Genomic DNA, 18,817 nt, shown 5'->3' with positions numbered 1-18,817 from the left:
AAAGAGAATGAGTTACTGAAACATTTATTAAGCATTTACTGCATGCAAAGCACTGGGGATACAAACAGAAAAAGTAAAATGAAAGAAAAAAAGAAAATAGCACACAATCTCAAGGAGCTCTCTTTGTTATGAAGGAAGACAATACAAAATGGAAGATTTCAGCCATAAGTAAGGTGAAAAGGTCTCAGAGTCAATAAGGTAAAATGGCCAAGCAGATGGTAATGGTAATACCTTTTGTTTAAACTCAGTTCCACAATAAAATCATATCAGTTTCTGACGCTGAGTTATTTGACAGAGCCAGAGACTTTACGGACAAGGACTTCCCTTTCTGGATCTTTGGGAGCTTTGGCTGTGGCACTTGTAGGAATATTTGCTAAGCTGCATCTCTACCAGAGCTGCTTTCCAAGATGATGGCTGAAACTGAATTAGAAGCGTCATATTATTCTCCATTGCTATAGACTTGGAAATATGTTCAGGATACAGAAGCATTAGAATTGAGGTTCTGTCCTCAGGGAGTTTATTACCTAGTTGCAGATTATCTACCAAAAATTAAATGACTCATTATCAAATACTGAACTGACTGCATGAGATGGGCTTTATATCCCCCAAATTAGAGTTATTAGGACTTTTTACACCATCTAATACAAAAATATACCCAAAGAATTCCCATGATAGCATTCCTAACAATTCTAGCCTGTGTCTGAGAACTTCTAAAGAAGGGAACTCAGTACCTCTTTAAGCAGTGTTTTCCACTTTTGGACAGCATCCTAAGTATATAATTTACTATTAAGGAGTAGCTTAAGCACTAGAAAGAAATTGATGTCTGATCAGAAATGGAATACAAAGATTAATGTATATATAAGTTTAGTACTTAAGAGTTCTGCAGAGAAAGAATTACAATAAGCATTTCAATTCCATTCTATTTCTAAATCATATTTCATGATGTTGGGAAGTCTAGTCATTCAGTCAATAAATATGTATTAAATACCAGACACTGTGCTAAGCATTGGGAAACCTAGAAAGGTGAAAGATTGCTCCTGTTTTTAAGGAGCTCCCTGTCTAATAAACGAGACAGTATGATGTAATAATGGACTATCTGAACAAACACTTGCTCATCAAATATTCTGTGGTGGTGAATAGTGGCTAAGAACTCTACTGCTTCTATAACTACTACCTTTCCCAAATGATGATGCAAAAGTAATAGAAAAATATATTTCTGACCCACTAGAGAAGTATGTAAGCAAAAAAACAGTTGGAGTAATCATGTTATGGAAGTGAGGCATAACTGATATATAAACTTCTTGCTCTGTTATACCCATATAAATATGTCAACACAGTTCAAGGAAGGGTCTGGGCATATTGAGCGATCCTTCAGTTCTCCCCATTCAAGGGATACTTATGGAAGAATTTGGATAATGATTACATAGGATAAGTAGACATGAATGGAAGAAATACACTATATGATCATATTACCAACAATGAGTTCACAAATCCATTGGATTGTTGATTGGAGGTTACAGTATCATAAACCGACATTTGGATCTTTCTTCCCAAATCAAATGTTCTAACTTCCTAATCATTGGTAATGGGGCTCAGAATCATAGTTTTCTTTGATTCAGGTTATAGTTGTAGTTGTAAGAATTAGGCTTCGATGTTATCAAAAACATTGAGGTTCAATCCTCTCATTTTATAGCTGATAAAGCTAAGGATCCAAAAGGTAAAATATCTCATCCAAGCTCAGAAAGTAAAAATCAGAGCCATGATAGGAGCCCGAGTGGTCTAATATCAGTTCCCTCTCTTTGTACTCACTGGTGTTACATTTTCCCTCTTCACACAGAATCTTAGTGTTTTTTTAGTTTTGTCCATCTCATCTTAGTATTTTTCCTCAATGTGCCCTTGTTATTTAATTGCTACAATTCTAGTCAAGGTATTTTGGCTAAAATATTTTGCTAATTAATTATTAGCCACATAATATTCAGTACTGTCACATTCCCAATTATCTTCTCCCTTTCAACTATCTACTACCTTTTTAGGATTAATATTTTTAATGCATTTGGTTTTTTATATTTTTATCCTCCAAAATTTTCTGTATTTCCTCATTAACTATAGGAAAATTCCCACATTTTTAAAAAATTTAAGATCTTATCCAGTCTAGTTCTGATAAACTTCCTAACCCTTTAATGATACTACCTTCTATTCCAATCAAACTAAATTAATTTTTCTAAAGATAACTTGCATGTTCTCTTTCAAACTTTTTTCATGTCATTTCCCTTGCCTAGAAGCATTTTCAGTTAATTAATAGATGTTTATTAAGTGCTTACTATGTGCCAGACATGGTGCTGAGTACTGGGAAAACAAAGGAAAGGCATTTGTGATCTCAAGGAACTCACCTTCTAATGGAGGAGACAAAAAAAAACAGCTCTATACCTACTACATATGCACAATGTAAATGGGAAGTAATTTCAGAGAAGACACTAGTGGGGTGAAGGGTAATGAGAAGACTTTTTGCAATCAAATTTTGAAGGAAACCAGGGTACAGAAGTGAGAAAGGAGAACATTTTAGGCATGAGAGAGACAAGGCAAAAACATATTATTCATGCCTTTGACAAGGGCCTCATTTCTCAAATATATAGAGAACTGAATCAAATTTACAAGAATACAAATCATCCCTCAATTGATAAATGTTCAAAGAATATGAACAGGCAGTTCTCAGACAAAGAAATTAAAATTATCTGTAGCCATATGAAAAATGTACCAAATCACGATTAATTAGGGAAATGCAAATTAAAACAACTCTGAGGTACCAACTCACACCTACCAGACTAGCTAATATGACAAAAAAGGAAAATGATAAATGTTAGAGGGGATATAGGAAAATTGCATTACCACCACTGATCTGAATCCCAATGAGATCAAAGGTCAGGGGAAAGAATCTATTCGTACAAAAATATTTATAGCAGTTTTTTGTGGCCATAAAGAATTGGAAACTGAAGGGTTGTCCATCAATTGAGGAATGGATGAATAAATGGTGGTAAATGAAATACTATTGTGTCATAGGAAATGACAAACTAGATGATCACAAAAAAATCTAGAAAGACATATGAAGTAATGATGTAAAGTGAAGCGAGCAGAACCTGGAAAATGTTGTATACAGCAATAGCAATAATATCTGATGATCAACTGTGAATGACACCTATTATATCAATGTAAGAATCAAAGACAACTCCTAGGGACACATGATGAAAAAGGCTATCTATTACCATAGTTCTTTAAAAGTTCTTTAACTGATGGAGTCTGAATGCAGATTGAAGTAAACCATTTTTCAATTTGTTCGTTCATGAGTTTTTTCTGACATTAGCAGTGTATGCCTTCTTTCATATCATGATAAACATGGAAATAAAAAGTCATATTGTTCAGAAATGAAATATCATATGTGAGAGACCACCATTATATAGCTGGAATGTACAGTCAGTGCTCAGAAGTCAAATATAAGACTGCAGTAGTAGAAAGGATTTAGGTTGTGAAGGACTTTAAATTCTAAGCCCACTATTTCATATTTGATCCTGTAATAAGGACTCACTATGGTTTAAATATTAGATAACTGAAGAACTGCCTTATATAGGAGTGAAAAGAAGGGTTGCATAAAATAAATAAACAAACAAATAAACAAACAAATAAATGAATGGATGCACACACACACATATAAAATGAAGTTAGAAAACATAAGACTTGAGAAAAAATTGTATATCCAGAATGAGAGTAGGGATTCTAGGATGACATAGAATTTACAAGCCCAAGTAATAGGAAAAGCAGGGGAAAGAGGTAAAAGATGATGTTTTATTTTCTACATATATTTTGAGGTGCCTAAGGAATATATAGTCTGAGATGTCCAAAAGGTAGTTGGTGATGCCATGCTAGAACTTAAGAGAGAGATTGGACCAAGATAAGTCTAGGATTCTTTCTCAGAAATTATTGAATTCATCATATGTGATAAAATTGATTGGAGGGAGATTATCTAAAGGGAGAAAGGAGGGCGCAGGACAGAGCTTTGGGGATTGCTCAAGATTGGTGGGTATGATATTATTGAAGATGTTACAAAGAAAGTAGTCAGGCAAGTAGGAGGAGAACCAGGAGAAAACTCATGAAAATCTATGATGAAAAAGAGTATCCACCAGAAGAGCATGCTACTTTCAAAGACTGTAGAGGAGACGACAAAGATAAAGATAGAAAGAAAAAAAAACAACTGGATTTGGAAATTCAGAGATTATAGAGAGAGCCTTTTGAACAAGATGCTGCCTAAATGGAGACAGCCCAGCTTCTAAAAAGGTACTATAGCCAAACAAAATAAGCAAACCCTCAAATTTGCATCTGACCATCCAGAAATCAAATGAAAAGCTAAAGTAGGTTACTTTTTTCACTCTAGAACTGTCTTCAAATCTGGCCAGAAAGTCTTTCGGTGCTTGGGAAAGCTGGGTAAATCCAAGAAAACATCAGTCTTTATAAATGATCTAGAAATTCCCGCATAAGAGTAAAGGTTAACTCTATAACAATTGTAAGTAGCGCCTCAAAGAAGGAAAAATGGATTTTCCACAAGACCCATATGAATAGTTAGAATAAAATGAAAAGTTTTATTAAAATGAAATAAAAGCATTTGAAGCAATTTTCAAGAAGAATCACCTAGAAAAGTTACTTATTTAACTTATTCCCTAAAAACCACAATAGACCATATAGAATCTGATCACTCAATGAGACAGCAAAAAATATCATAAGAAACTCAAAAGACTAAAAAAAGAAAGAAAATATAAGATATATCAAGTGACATAGAAAACAGGTTGAAGTGAGATAATTTTATAAATCATTGTGCTCTCTGAAAACCACAACAAAAATAAAAGTTTTATTTTTTAAAAACCAAAACATAAATAAAAGCTGCCCAGATCTATTAGAACCAGAAAGCAAAGTGAAAATAGAAATAATCTAAACATCTGAAAAACAAACCACAAAGCAAAGCAAACCAAAAACAACAACCCCAACATAAGAATTCAGGAATTACATGACTAAAATCCAGATCCTGGGTATCAGAGGAAAAGTACAATTATTACAAAATTAACAGTTCTCAAAACCCAAGGAACTTCAAATATGACCATATAATCTTTGAGAGCTTCTACAAGAGAAAGTGGAGTGGTGAGAAAGATGGTGATACAATCTTAGAGGAAGGAAGGAGAATGCTTTTGAGTTCTACAGAAAATTACCACTTGGATCTGGATTAGGTGATAATTTGAATAGTTTGAACCTCAAAGAAGGACTGAGTGAAGCTAGGTTTGGGGTGTCTCAGAAGCAGTGAGGAAGACTCAAGCAAAAAAATAATGGTTTGGGGTCAGGAGATGGAATTTGAAGCTGATTCGGTAGACAGTAGGTGAAGGTAGAATGCAAGTGGCTAGAGTCCTAGGCTGTCAGTATGATACAGTTGAAAGTGTCCCGGTTGGCTAAGTGAGAATTCTATTTGTAATACCTACCACATTTATGATTGTGAGTAAAAGATAAATTTATGCCTACTTCTCCCAACTCTCCACCAAAATACTTTCATCATCCAAATCCTTTGTTCTCCCTTCTTTTGCCTTTCTTTCCCCATATCCCAACCTGCAACCTCTCATCTCCACCCCCCATTATCTCTTTTTAAACTTATGTTATTTCCTAGCCAGCTTTCCCTAATGGAGGAATGAAAACCTTCCCCCCCCTTTCCTCTCTCTACTCCTTTCCTTTTCTTCTTTCTCTTTCCTTCCTTCCCTCTCTTCTCTCCTTCCTTTCCTTTTCTCCCCTCTTCCTTAACTCCTCCCTTCTTCTCTCCCTTACTTCCCCCACTTCCTTCCTAAAATATCTTGGAGTTTAAAATAACAGAAAAAGTTTCAGGTCCTTAACAGTTTCTTTGTGTGCTGTACCTCATACTGAATCAGCTGATCTATTTAGTTCCCCCCATGTGGTCAAAATGCCCCCAACTCCCAGTAATGGGATTTAATAAACTTCCCTCTAGTAGTGGTAAACAATAGAAAAATATCTTAATAAATACAATTTTTTCTCATAAAGGGAGGGTTGTGGTATCATGAATGTCTTTCTGCCATCCTTAGGCCCCATTATTCATTAGTAAAAAACGTTATGTGCTTATGCCCACTTTAAAAAATGAATAGCAAAATGATACTTTATGAATAAAGAAGAGAATCTTTCCCCTTCATATAAGGGCATGCTAAGAATGCCTAATACTCTTTTCCTTTTTCTGTTATCTGCAAGTGACATACAAGGAGTCGAATCTGAATCATGTGGCTTAGAGTAAGGGAATCAATATAAAAACACTTTTTCACTGAGCTGAGTAATAATATCTTATTCTGGAGGATTTGAATCTTTTGGTTATAGGTCTGACAGCTCTAATAAAACCACACAAAAGTCAGATGTTGCCTGATGAACTATATTGTCAAATGAAATGACCAAATGCAGTGGTTGACTTACTTGGCCTATGCATTAATTCTTAGCTCCTGCTGTCAGATTTGATCTTCTTCACAGTATTTATGGAAGCTCCTTATTGGTGCTCCCTTAGAATGCCACATGGAAATATCAGCTGGTGCAATGTAGTGACATGCCACCATAAGCATACTGACCAAGTGGATCATCTCCCAACTGTATTCTACAGCTATTAAGCAAGTTGTTCAGTCAATGGTAAGAAAGATGGTTTGGGAGTCAAGACTTATTTTATAGTCCTGAGTTATCTTTCATTAGCTATGTCACCTTGGACAAGTCACTTAGTGTCTATGGACTTTAAATCTCTTATGTAAAAACTGAAGGCATAGACCTAGGTATTCTTTGATATTTCTTTTTGATATAAAACTGATGTTACAATAATAATATACAGAAAGCCACTAGCTTTAATATATTAAAGGTCTCTCCAGTTTCTTTGTTCAGGTATAAGAATGACTCAACATAGAAGAAATATCATATATGATGATAAAGGTATTAGTTTAAGTATTTCTTTAGTTTATTTACCCTTTATTTACTTTTTTATTTATTTAAATTATTTTAAATTAGATTAAATTGAAATACATTAAGTGACACAAAACAACTTATGTGCCCTATCAAGTAGCTAAAATGTATATTTTCAAAGAAAAATAATAGGAACAAACCATGTTTTGATGTTGACAGTTATATTGAATGAGAAATATTTTTTATCAGTCTTGATTTCTTGTTCTTGAATAAAGTCAGTTTGAAATTCAACAACTAGATATAACTATTTTGGAGATACTGGAGGGGGTTTCTAGAGTTTCAAGGGCTTTAGAGGTTGAGTCACTAGTTCTTTATTATGCCTAATTTAATTTCATATTGATGGGTTTTTCTCTTCCTTGATACAGGTGAGTCACCAGAACTAGCACTGTTATGCTCCTCAGTCATAATTATGTCTTTTTTATTTCATCCCACAAATGAGATAAAAAGAAGGGGGATTGGGAGAAAAGGGAAAGTTTTCCCAATGAAATAGATTGTATAAAAGAGAAGGAAATTGGTTTAAGAGAGAACGTATGTATATGTGAATATTTTTTCTTAATGCGTATTTAATGTGATCACTAAGGTTATGTGCATGACATTCCCTTAAGCAGAAAGAAGAAGAGGTGATAGGAATGACACATTCAACATAAGGAGAAGAAAACTCATCAGTATGAAATTAGAGGTTGAGTCCCTGGTACTTTATGATGCCTAATTTAAGGTCTCTGAAACTCTAAAAAGCTCATTCAGAATCTCCAAAATGGCTCAATGTAATTTTTAAGACATGGCAGCCACCTGGTGACACTATACTTAAAGGACAGCTTGGTTTTGATTGGTACATTTGCAAGGGGGAAGTCTTTGCTAAGGGTTTTTAAAGGTATGTTGAGGTGTGGGGTGGTCAGTGTTGCTATCTGTTTAGTCATTTGTATATGCATAGATCATTTTCAAACTGGTCTACCATAATCCAGCGAGATGATTTCATACAAAAATGTTATGAAAAGTTAAAAGGGCCCTACCAGTTTAAGATATCATTGCCAAAGTAACAAATCAATATTACCTTAGGGGAACTGGTTTTCAACCAGATTTGTATGTTTCTTTTCATATTACTTAACTTAGAGAAAGAGAATCACAGATCATTAGTGTTGGTAAGAAACTGTGGTCCAAGGAGGAGAATTAACTTGCTCTTTCTAGTATGATATGAGACTGTACTCTTTTCTGTTCTAAGATAATTTTTTGTCTCCTACTTCTCTATCAAAGGCAGCTAGGGGTGCAGTGGATAGAGTGCCAGGCCTGGTGTCAGGAAGATGAGTCATCCTGAGTTCAAATCTGGCTTTGGCCACTTAATGACTATGACCCTGGTCCAATCACCTAATTCTGCCCAAGTTTCCTCCTGCCTAAAATAAACTGGAGCAGGAAAAAAGGCAAACCAATTTAGTATCTTGGCCAAGAAAACTCCAAATAGAGTCATGGAGAGTTGGATGTGACTGAAACTACTGAACAACAAACTTCTCTACCAACAAAATATAGTGATTATATGACTTTTCTAAAATGTAAAATTTTCTGAAAAAAGTCCAAAAATTATTTTATGTTGGTAAAGACCAGATGCATATGAAACTGTTAAGTATCATATAAAAAGATAGAGGTTGAATACAGCAGAACCTTTGAGAGAATTTCGTCAGTTTTTACAGTATATCATATATTAGTTTTTATATATTTGTCTTTTATTATAAACTATTTCTAACTATATATCTGGGAAAGAATTGGTCTGAAACAGTTTTATAGAACATAAATATGGCTTATGACATAAACAGTAAAAATAGGAATGATGTAATGCCCCAGCTTAGATAATGTAAAAGAATTTCATTAGGTAATGCAGTGTTGATGAGTTAATAGCTTTATCCCAACTCTCCTGAATACATAATGTGAATTCTGCTCTCTATGCATTATGTAATCTTTAGATAGCATTTTCTATAGGTCATGCATTTTATTTTACTCAATTGGGATGAGCACTACAAAAGTTAGGTAATATTTTTGCTCACTTACCATATCATGGTTTGAAAACATGGTGGTCACCATTTGTAATTTATTGATTTTGCTCAACTATAATAATTACAGACATCCATTGATATACTTTTTAGTGCTATCAAAATAATTTTGAACACAAAGTCTTTTCAAGTAATCTATCTCACTTTTAGTAAAGAAAAAGAAATAGTTGCCAAAAGATTTTCTAGCATGTCTACTTCTGATTGCATCAAAATGAATTTTAAAAAGCATTTTATATTTATATTTGGAACTAAATCAAAGCTTATGTATAAAATGTGAAATCAAAGAAAAGCCCAATTTTGCAGTCAGTGCTTTAAATTATTGGGAATTTTTCATGCATAAAGTTCAGAAAAGGGATATAATATGCATAGCCACTTCCTCATTTACCTCCTCAGTCCTGTATTTTCAAGAATATGGGGGCAAAGCTAGCTCATGGGAGCTTTTTTCAGAAACAGTCAATTTTAAATGGTAAATTGAAGCCTTTTGAAAATTATTTTGAAGTTTACTTTTCACTCCTTTTACTCCTTTATCTGAGCCAAAGAAAAATGATGTATGGTGATTGTTTTTCATTTTAATAACATTCATTCAAAAGATATTTATTAAATGTCTAACATACTACAAGGACTATTCAATGAAGGATATAGTGATTAATGTCATCATTTCTGCCCTCAAGGAACTTATACTCCAGTAGCATTTAAGTTTGGTATATAGTCATTAAAAAAAGAAACTAACATTATTCAGTAGCTATAGTGTCCAGGTTGTGGATTATGAGGGCAACTTTTCATTTCCCTTTCCCATTCCGGTTATTTTTTCCTTGGACTTTCCCCTCTTTATTAGGACCTTCAGAGAAAGTTAGAAAGAAATTCCAAAAAATAAATTCAATGATAATTTTAGCAATTATATATAATGTTTGGTGATGATGGAGGTAGAAAACAATGTTTACAAAGAGGTTAGGATTTTCATCAGATTCAATTTGTATAACTTCATGTCTCCCTAGCCAAAGATATTTGAGAATTGACTATAAATGATTATGGACAATAGACAAAACAGAATTATAAGTCGTTAGACTCAAAGAAATAACGAAAATATTCATTAAGGATAACAGTTAGTGCATGATAATACAAAATAATTAACCTTGGAAAAATAGCCCAGGTGAAATCTTCAGTTCCTCTGCAAAGTCTGAGTATGCTTTCTGGGTTTGAAAGTTCTACTTTTATCTGTCCATCTAGCACTTTTGCATAATTGTATGATTTCAGACTCCTACAAAAGCATCATTAGAATGATGGAAGCAGCACTGACTTAGACATTCAATCAAAGATCTCACATTAAGAAAAATCTACATTGTAGTCACTGGCCAAATGTGGAGTTTAGACTCCTCTAATAAATATCATCCCCTATATACAATTAAGTAGAAATTGTTTAGGTTTTAGTTACCTAAATATCACACTAAATCTGAAAAAAGAAACTTTTTGAGGAGGTTATTTTCTACAGGATTGTAGATAAGTATTTAGCACAGTGCCTGGCCCATAGTAAATGCTTAATAAACATTTTTTGATTCATTTTGAGGTGGAGGACCCCACAGAAGTATTCTCTTTTTTCGTCTCATTTTATCGGTGAATAACATAGAATCAAGGATAGAAAGATAGAAAGGACCTCTAATACAAAATCTTAATTTCTTAATTTTTTTTCAGTTTTGTACAAAAATCCAAGGTTTTCTTAGATCTTTAAAAAATGTTTTTCAGTTTATGCATGCCATGGTGGCATATTTATATAAGAAATAATAGCATAGGCTAAATATGGTGGCCATCCATATAATTCTTACTGCTGGGGAAGCTGAAGATGGTAAATTGCTTGAGCTTGGGAATTTGGTACAGCAATGGGCTTAACCCTAAACCCATCAGGTATTCATACCAAGTCATGCACCAATAAAGCAAGTCCCTGTCAAAGGAGATGATGTGTCTGGTTGCCTAAGGAAGGGTGACCAAGGTTGGATATGGAGTATATCAGGACTTCCACAGTGATCTGAATGGGGATCTTGCCTGTAAAAGACTCCTTTATTACCAATCTGTACCAAAGAAGGAGACCTGGTCTCAAGAGAAAAGAAAAGAAACCATAGCATGGAAGGCTACTTTGTGCAAAAGAGTAAAGACATTATAGGTGCCTTTCCAGATCACTGTTAGACTGTTAAATTTTCATCCATATTTAACAAATGTCATTATTCAGTTTCATGGGGTCACTGTGTCAAAATGTCTGTGTTAGAACTTTAATTTATTTGCAGAGGTTCCTTTAAGTGGGCAGAAAGTGCGGTATGTTGGATTGATTTACTGTCTGTAATCCATCCACCAGGTAGGGAGGTTTGCAGCCTGGTAACTTATCCTTCTTCCATGTTCCTTTTAAAAGCGGAAGAATTCACTGCACTGCAGCAGAATCCTGAGCTGAGACACTTACTACCTCTTCCCTAGCTGGTTTGTTTGAGGTTCATTCCTTGACAACAGTGGGTTCTCTCATTTTGCTTCCAGGTAGCAGTAGCTGCCCTGCCTCTGCTGTGTCCCTTACCAGATGGCATTCTTATTAAAAGCCTTGCTCTTGCCCACCCTCACTTTCTTGATCCAAATATGAAGTGCCAGGAAATAAATAAGCGCATTGTACTCTGATGAGTTCTCTGGAGATGGAGGAAAGCCCTGGGGATCAGGAGATGGAAACAGCCTCTCTGTTTATTCTTCTTGGTCCTAATTATTGGCCAGTAGGAAAAATACCCTGATTAAATATTGTAACATTTTAAGAAAAATTTAAAAATACCCACTAAAAAATGATAAATCCTCTGTTGCCCTCAGGTAGTGTGCAAGACTTTGAAACATTATTAGATTGTTTGAGTCCCTTAAAAATAATGCATGAACATCAAGGATGATCTTTGTTGTGGGACTGCTGACATTGGACTCTGGGGTAGGCAATTGCTATGTGCAAATTTCACTGCCAGACTAAAAGTGCAGCGGAAATGAGTGGGTAATGAGAGCAGAGCAGCCAGTTCTTTAATTGAATTAAAAGCTGGGTGACATCAATGCAGACACCTGTCCAATTACAGACAGGCCAAGGTGTTTACCATTGCTGTACAAGCGATTCGAAGATGACAGAAATCTTTCCGCCCACAGATTAACATAATGAAGGAGAACAGATTACAGTGGATGCTGGCCAAACACCTAGGTTGGCAGCTGAGGAGGGGAAAAAAAAGGATAGTTTGCTGAAGTGTGTAAATAAAAACTGTATTTTTGCCTGGCTGAAAATGAGTTTGGTTTTTAAAAGGAAGCCATTTTGTTTTGAGATCTTCTCCCTATTTGTATCTGTCTACATTTAGTCAGAGGAGTTAATAGTAAAATTTCAGTGTCAAAGCAGACTCATTCTCTGGTGTTTTATTGCCTTTCAGCAAACATAGTACTATTAGAGTCTCAAAGGCTTGCACAGCTGGTGTCAATTCAGCAGTGATTTTCTCTTGGGTGGTTAGGCTGCCTCCAATTATTAATATTTTCCCTTTTGCTCCTTTGAAATTTGAGGTTAGAGGCAAAGGGAGAAAAGTGTTGGAGATAATCTATCAGCTGGAAGAAACCATGTCTTTGCCTATTACTTCTTTCTCTCCCTGGGAGGGGAATATACCTTAACAGTGAGGTATTTATCTAAGAGGACCTAAGAGGATAAAAAAAATAAATGTCCATTAGTCATTCAACAATGTGTATTTGGTTCCCAATCTGCACAGAATACAATATTAGCCGCTTTGAGAGGGTGAGATTGAAGGTTGAGAACTGGGGAGAAGACATATGGTCCATGTCCTCTGAAGATCCTAACACCTCTTTCAGAGGATCATTTCTATTTTATACTCCCTGACGCTGGGTAGGAAGCATTTCTCCTATGCCTCTACAAATTCACATAGTACAATGGCATGGACTTTGCAGATGTTTAATTTTACCTAATGGCAGTGATGAGCTTCTCACACTTCAAAAGGATCTTAACAAGTTTGTCTAGTCTTTAGTCTTTTTGTCTAGTGCTTGACACAAAATAGGTATTTAATAAATGCTCATGGACTTGATTTGTTGTGAAGCCTAGGAATCAACCTGAAGTTTAGGAAGTAGAGAGGTTTACCATCTTTTAAGGAAAGAAAAAGGATGGTTGGGGGAAAGTCAGTATGTTGGTAATTAACATGGATTCTTAAGACCTAATATTGAGATTCAGAATAAGGTATCATTATAATGAATCCATAAAAAAATAAAGAATCCTTTGGAAAGGCTTGAAAAGTAACTGTTCATATCTGATTAGAATATTTCCTGGGATATTTACAGGAAAAGTGGAAACCCATTTATCCATCCAGCTTTCCATCCATTTCCTCCCCTAGCATGTTCTGAATGGTTCTTTGATAACTGGGAAGACATGGTGGCTGATAGCTAGACAGATTCTCCATAGCTATCCATCAGATGTAGTATAGTCTAGTACTACACACTTCTTTTTGAGTTGACAGAATAACAAAACATAAATATGTGCATTTGTGGATATAATTTTTTCACCATTCTTCCTCTCCCTTTCCCTTCTTCCTAACAAGTGGTAGAATTTGAAAATTATTATATTCCATGTAGATCTGATACCTGGAATTTGAGTCTTTTTCTAAAGTCTGCAAAAGGTACTCTGTGTTTGTGATGATAGGTAGGTAGTCATTCAGTGACCCTTTTAATAGGTTCTTTCACCCACTCAGTGGCCCAGGGTTGCAATTAAAAAGAATGTGTTTATCCTTCTCCAAACTCCCTTGGTGTGGCATGTCAGATTTTCTCAAAGTGCATTAGCGCTTAGCACAGAGATTTCTGAACCTGCTGGTGCCAGCGATTTTAATACATATGCCAACACTCCTCTGTTTGCTACATGGGACACTAACACTTTTAAAATATCAATAATGCTTACTCTACACTTATTCAATGTTCTTCCAAATCCCCCTCTTCCATTACCAGAATAGACAGACAGATTTCTTAATATAGTTGCTGACCCTCTTTTCTTATCATAGAATCTTCTGACCAAAAGGAAAGTCTAGAGGACACATGACTCTCCTTCTTGTTTTCAGACAGGATCATTCTTAAATGGTTAAAAAAAGAGAAAGAACTCTTTTTGAAAGCTTCTGAAATGGGAAATCCATAATTGCAGGAACCTATACAAATCTTTGAGAGCTCTGTCAAATAATACTTCATAGTTAAGTCTGAAATGATTGTTTCTTTTTATGTGTCTAATATTTATTTCAGACCATTTTGGTGTAATACACATTTATTGAGTACTATGTGAAGGGCAGTGTTAGACTCTGAAGATCCAAAGGTAGAGAGTCCCTATGCTCAAGGACCTTGAATATGATATAGAAGATAAGATAGACACCCAAATAAACATGGCACAAAGTAGAAGGTGATAAGGCAAAAGGAGGAGTATTATAAGTATTATAAGCACTATGAAGAAGGAGATATCACTTTTAGCTGCAGAAATAAAAGAGAATTTCACTGAGGTAGTTGCATTTGAACTTGACCTTGAGAAAGGAGAACATAAATGACCATGACCTGTAGGTCCTTCTGATTCAACGTTGTCTTAGATTGGAAGCCCCCTACTGAGCAGGGCTTTTTATAACACCTTGTCTAGAGTCACAGATGAGGAGAAGGTGATAAATGCTTTCTGATGATGATATAGTATCATAGTGAAACTATTCTACTGAAGATAAAATATTTAAGTGTGAATTAGACACTTTAAAAGGTGCCATTAGGTAAATTACTAGTTTCGTGCATTAACTGGTCCCTTGTGGCATCTCCAAAAAGGTTCTACACACTCATGGAGAATCTAGTCTATTTCCTTTGGGAACATCAGACCTTTTTTTATAAATATCTGCTTCAGTTCAACTTGGTGATCTCTAAGTGCTCTGGGTAAACTAGGAAAAAGAGATTGTCACATTATCAAGGTCACTTAGTGAATCTGAAGCTAATTTTTGCCTTGGCAGAGTCTTCCCTAAGAATTGAGATTCCCAAAGACATCATAGAAAAACAGCAGAGATCATCTGGTCCAACCCCCTCCTCATTTTATAGATGAGAAAATTGAGCGCAATAACTTTCTCCAAATTACATGAGCAGTCACAGCTAGGATTCCAAACCAGATTTTTTAATTTCATATTTCAGATCTTCACTCCTCTACTATGTTGTTCCCTTCTGCCTCCCAGATTTGATCTCTGAATGGTTGTATCTTTGTCTCCATTCCTTCTCTAAACGGTGACCTAAAAGGAAAATGGTAAAACCCTGAAGTCTTCTCTAAAGCATACCTCACTGATCTCATAGGATCTTTCTCTAGTACCATTGTTCTGTTTTGACAGAATCTGAAAGTAGAAAATTGCAAGGCTTTTCCTGGAAATATGAAGGAAATGCCACATCAGACTCAGAATATACATCACATTTTAAAAAGTGTGATTTACAAACTTTCCACAACCCTCTATGTGGTATTAAAAGCTGGCAAGAACCCACACATCTGCGTTCTTTTCCCCCTCCGTTTTTCAGCTCTCCTTTCTCAGTATTTATTATTGTTTCACCTGCCTTGAAATGGGAAATGTGAACACTTTGATAAATGACTTGAAAGATGGTCTAGTTTCACTCTAGCATCTTTCTTTCACAGACTCAGTACTTTCCAATGAAACACTGCCTGGTAAATTTCTCCAGCAATGCACAAAACATCAGGGTGAAAAAAGGACTCAGAGAAGAATGTTTCCCTTTTCTCAAAGGCCTCAAAGTTTAAAGGGGAAAGACACCAGAGACCGAAATCCTTGATTTACACATGCAACAAATGTGATTTTGTCACAGCAGTAGGAAAGGTTAAGCCATATGCCCAAGGTCATTTAGTGAATCTAATGTTGCTATCTGACAGCACAGCTCCCTCTAAGTTTTACATTCCATACAGTTTGCCTTGTAGGCTGACTTACCCTTAGTTTCAACAATGAGCCTTAGTCATGGTTTGGGAGGGAATTATTTCATAATAAGATATTGTCCATAATCTCTCTGAAGGCTTGCCTGTAAAAATGCTAAGTAATGTTCTGGAACGGATTTTTATTATTTTTTCAATGAGAATAATACTGTTTTAGATTTATATAGTTCTTTGACTCCAAAGAACTCAAAGCATTGGCATATAGGTGTACGCATATGGTTTAATTTTCCAAACAGTGTCCCCATATAGGATGCAGCACAGGTATCTATAAAAGAAAATGCTTTCTATAATAAATATTTGTTGAACGAAAGAAAGACTAACCTGATATTACAGCTTATTTTATCCGTGTCACTATAAGGTTACAAACTTTATTCTCCCCAGTGCCTGATAAACTCCTAGACAATAAAGACCTTAGAGAGATTAATTAAATCTTTTTATTCATTAGGATGCTGTACCATGGAACCTGTAGGCAGTTTTATGCATGAATGTAGTAGGCTGTCATCTATTTGGTGTGGCTTTAGTGTTTTTTTGAAAGCTTCAGGAATCTCCTGCTCTCACCTTCCTATTCAACTCCCCAAATTCTACCATTAGCCATTAATTCCCTTGACTTGAAAGCTGTCTTTGAAACTTCAGAGACAAAAATCACTGGGCATATATGGGGAATGTCAGATAGTATGGTTTTATTGGAATAGAGGGTACATTTAGGTGAGTAATGGGAGGTAAGGTGGGAAAAAATATATTGAAGACATATTATAGAAACAGTCAGCTTATGCATTTATTAAGCACTTATTATTGGCCAAGCACTATACTAACGTTTGGAGATACAAAGAAAGGTGAAAGAGGTCCTTGCTTTTGAGGATACAAAAAATAGGATACAAAATACAATGGAGGCTCTAATTTGAAAATAATTGTAATGCCAGATTAAGGTCTTTACAATTGATTTCATGCAATAGAAAGCCTTTGAGAGATAGATAGATAGATAGATAGATAGATAGATAGATAGATAGATAGATAGATAGATAGAGACAAAGACAGAGACAGAGAGACAGAGACAGAGAGAGAGACAGAGAGAACCTGTGCTAAACAGGGCTGAAAGCAGTATGCTATGCCATAATAATGTGGCAGCGACTCATTTTTTGCTTATTTGCTGTTGGGAAAAAATATCCTGAGAAAAACAAAAGCAGGATAAATTACAAAATTTCAACATATGATGTATCTATGTTGTACTATACAATTGAAAAACTCAAAGATGATGCCTCTATAATTTGAGTAAGTAGATGTGAAAAACCATCAAGTTTTACTGAGTATAACTTCAGAGAGTGCAAGTGACAAACAGTATTTCTAGGTTCTTATCATATAATGTTGCACTAAAACAAGTACCAAAGAATCAGAATGAATCAATATTTTGGATTATCTCAGCACAATTTCTTTTCCCCCTAAAAGCCATATTTTTTTTTTCCATGTGAAATATTAGGATATACAAGGACTAGGTTCAACTGAAGCCCCTGATTCTTAGTATTTATGGGACCTTGGAAAAGCCACTTAACTTTGTTGACTTAGTTTCCTCATCTACAAAATCAGAATATTGGACTAGATTACTATCATTTTTACAAATAGAAAAACCTGTTCCTAAAGTTCTTAATCAATTTGTTCCAAATAATTTATAATAATATTACATTAATATAATGCTTTAAGATTTGTAAGATACTTTTCTGAGAACAAAACTGTAAGGTAAGTATTGTGAGTATTATTATCCCCATTTTACAAATGAGGAAATGAAGGCCCAAATGACTTGTCCAAGGTCACAGAACACTGTAGAGGCCATTTTTTTCTCTTTTCTTAAACAATTTTCCCCAAATTTTGAAAAATTTATTCTCAAATACTTACCACATTTTCTTGAATCTGGCAGTTTGATACAGAGATACTGATGGATATGTCTCCTGATATTAAACACATGAAAAGAAAATAGTAAGGAGAATTTCTGGAGTGAATGGTAAAGAAAAGTGACAAATTATATGGCATATCTATTTTTAAGTAAATACGAACAATTAGATTATCTAAAAATTTTTATATTAGATAGTTGTTATAGCCCTGCAATTACAGAATTACTTCTGGTAAGTTTTTATTTAACAATTTTTTAGCATCGGTGTTAGGAAAGACAGGAAAGAAAAACTGGAAGAATAGGTCAATAAATGCATCACGCTTACTCCCAAATGTGAGGCATATGCACCAACTTCATGATTAGGAGAGCTGTAGGAAATTTTTAAAAGAAATCACTGTTTGGGAGAAAATAGGCCTCAAAATTATACATTTTTCTCCAGTGCCTCCATGCAGCTGATTTATGACACTATGTTCCTGATGCTGCTTATGGGTAAACTATCACCCGGGGACAGAGTGTCATTCATTAACAGTTTTTGGGCATCTATTGTGTGCAGAGCACCATGGTGGGTAGGATTGAGGGAAGTATTTCACATTGATTTTGTCTAAGCCAGCAGAGCTCTTTCACACCTGCCACTATCAGAAAGGACAAATCACTTTTTTCCTTTCATGCACAGTAGACCTAGATTGTTGCTGCTGCTTAAAACAAGCAAAAGTGATTCATATAAATCTGCTACTACTTTATTACATGATTTTTTAAAAACCCTTAACTTCTGTGTATTGGCTTCTAGGTGAAAGAGTGGTAAGGGTGGACAATGGGGGTCAAGTGTCTTGCCCAGGGTCAAACAGCTGGGAAGTGTCTGAGGCCGGATTTGAACCTAGGACCTCCTGTCTCTAGGCCTGG

General features: G+C 35.1%; 1 protein-coding gene across 1 annotated transcript in view; it reads left to right on the top strand.

The window, feature by feature from the left end:
- The window catches only part of USH2A (usherin), a 1,059,501-nt gene that overhangs the window by 417,773 nt on the left and 622,911 nt on the right, over positions 1–18,817 (top strand). The window lies entirely within an intron of this gene.

This window comes from Gracilinanus agilis, chromosome 4 (genome assembly GCF_016433145.1).
Source record: "Gracilinanus agilis isolate LMUSP501 chromosome 4, AgileGrace, whole genome shotgun sequence".
Classification (NCBI taxonomy): domain Eukaryota; kingdom Metazoa; phylum Chordata; class Mammalia; order Didelphimorphia; family Didelphidae; genus Gracilinanus; species Gracilinanus agilis.
Note: the sequence above shows the minus strand (reverse complement) of the source record. Positions and strands in the feature narration are given on the sequence as shown.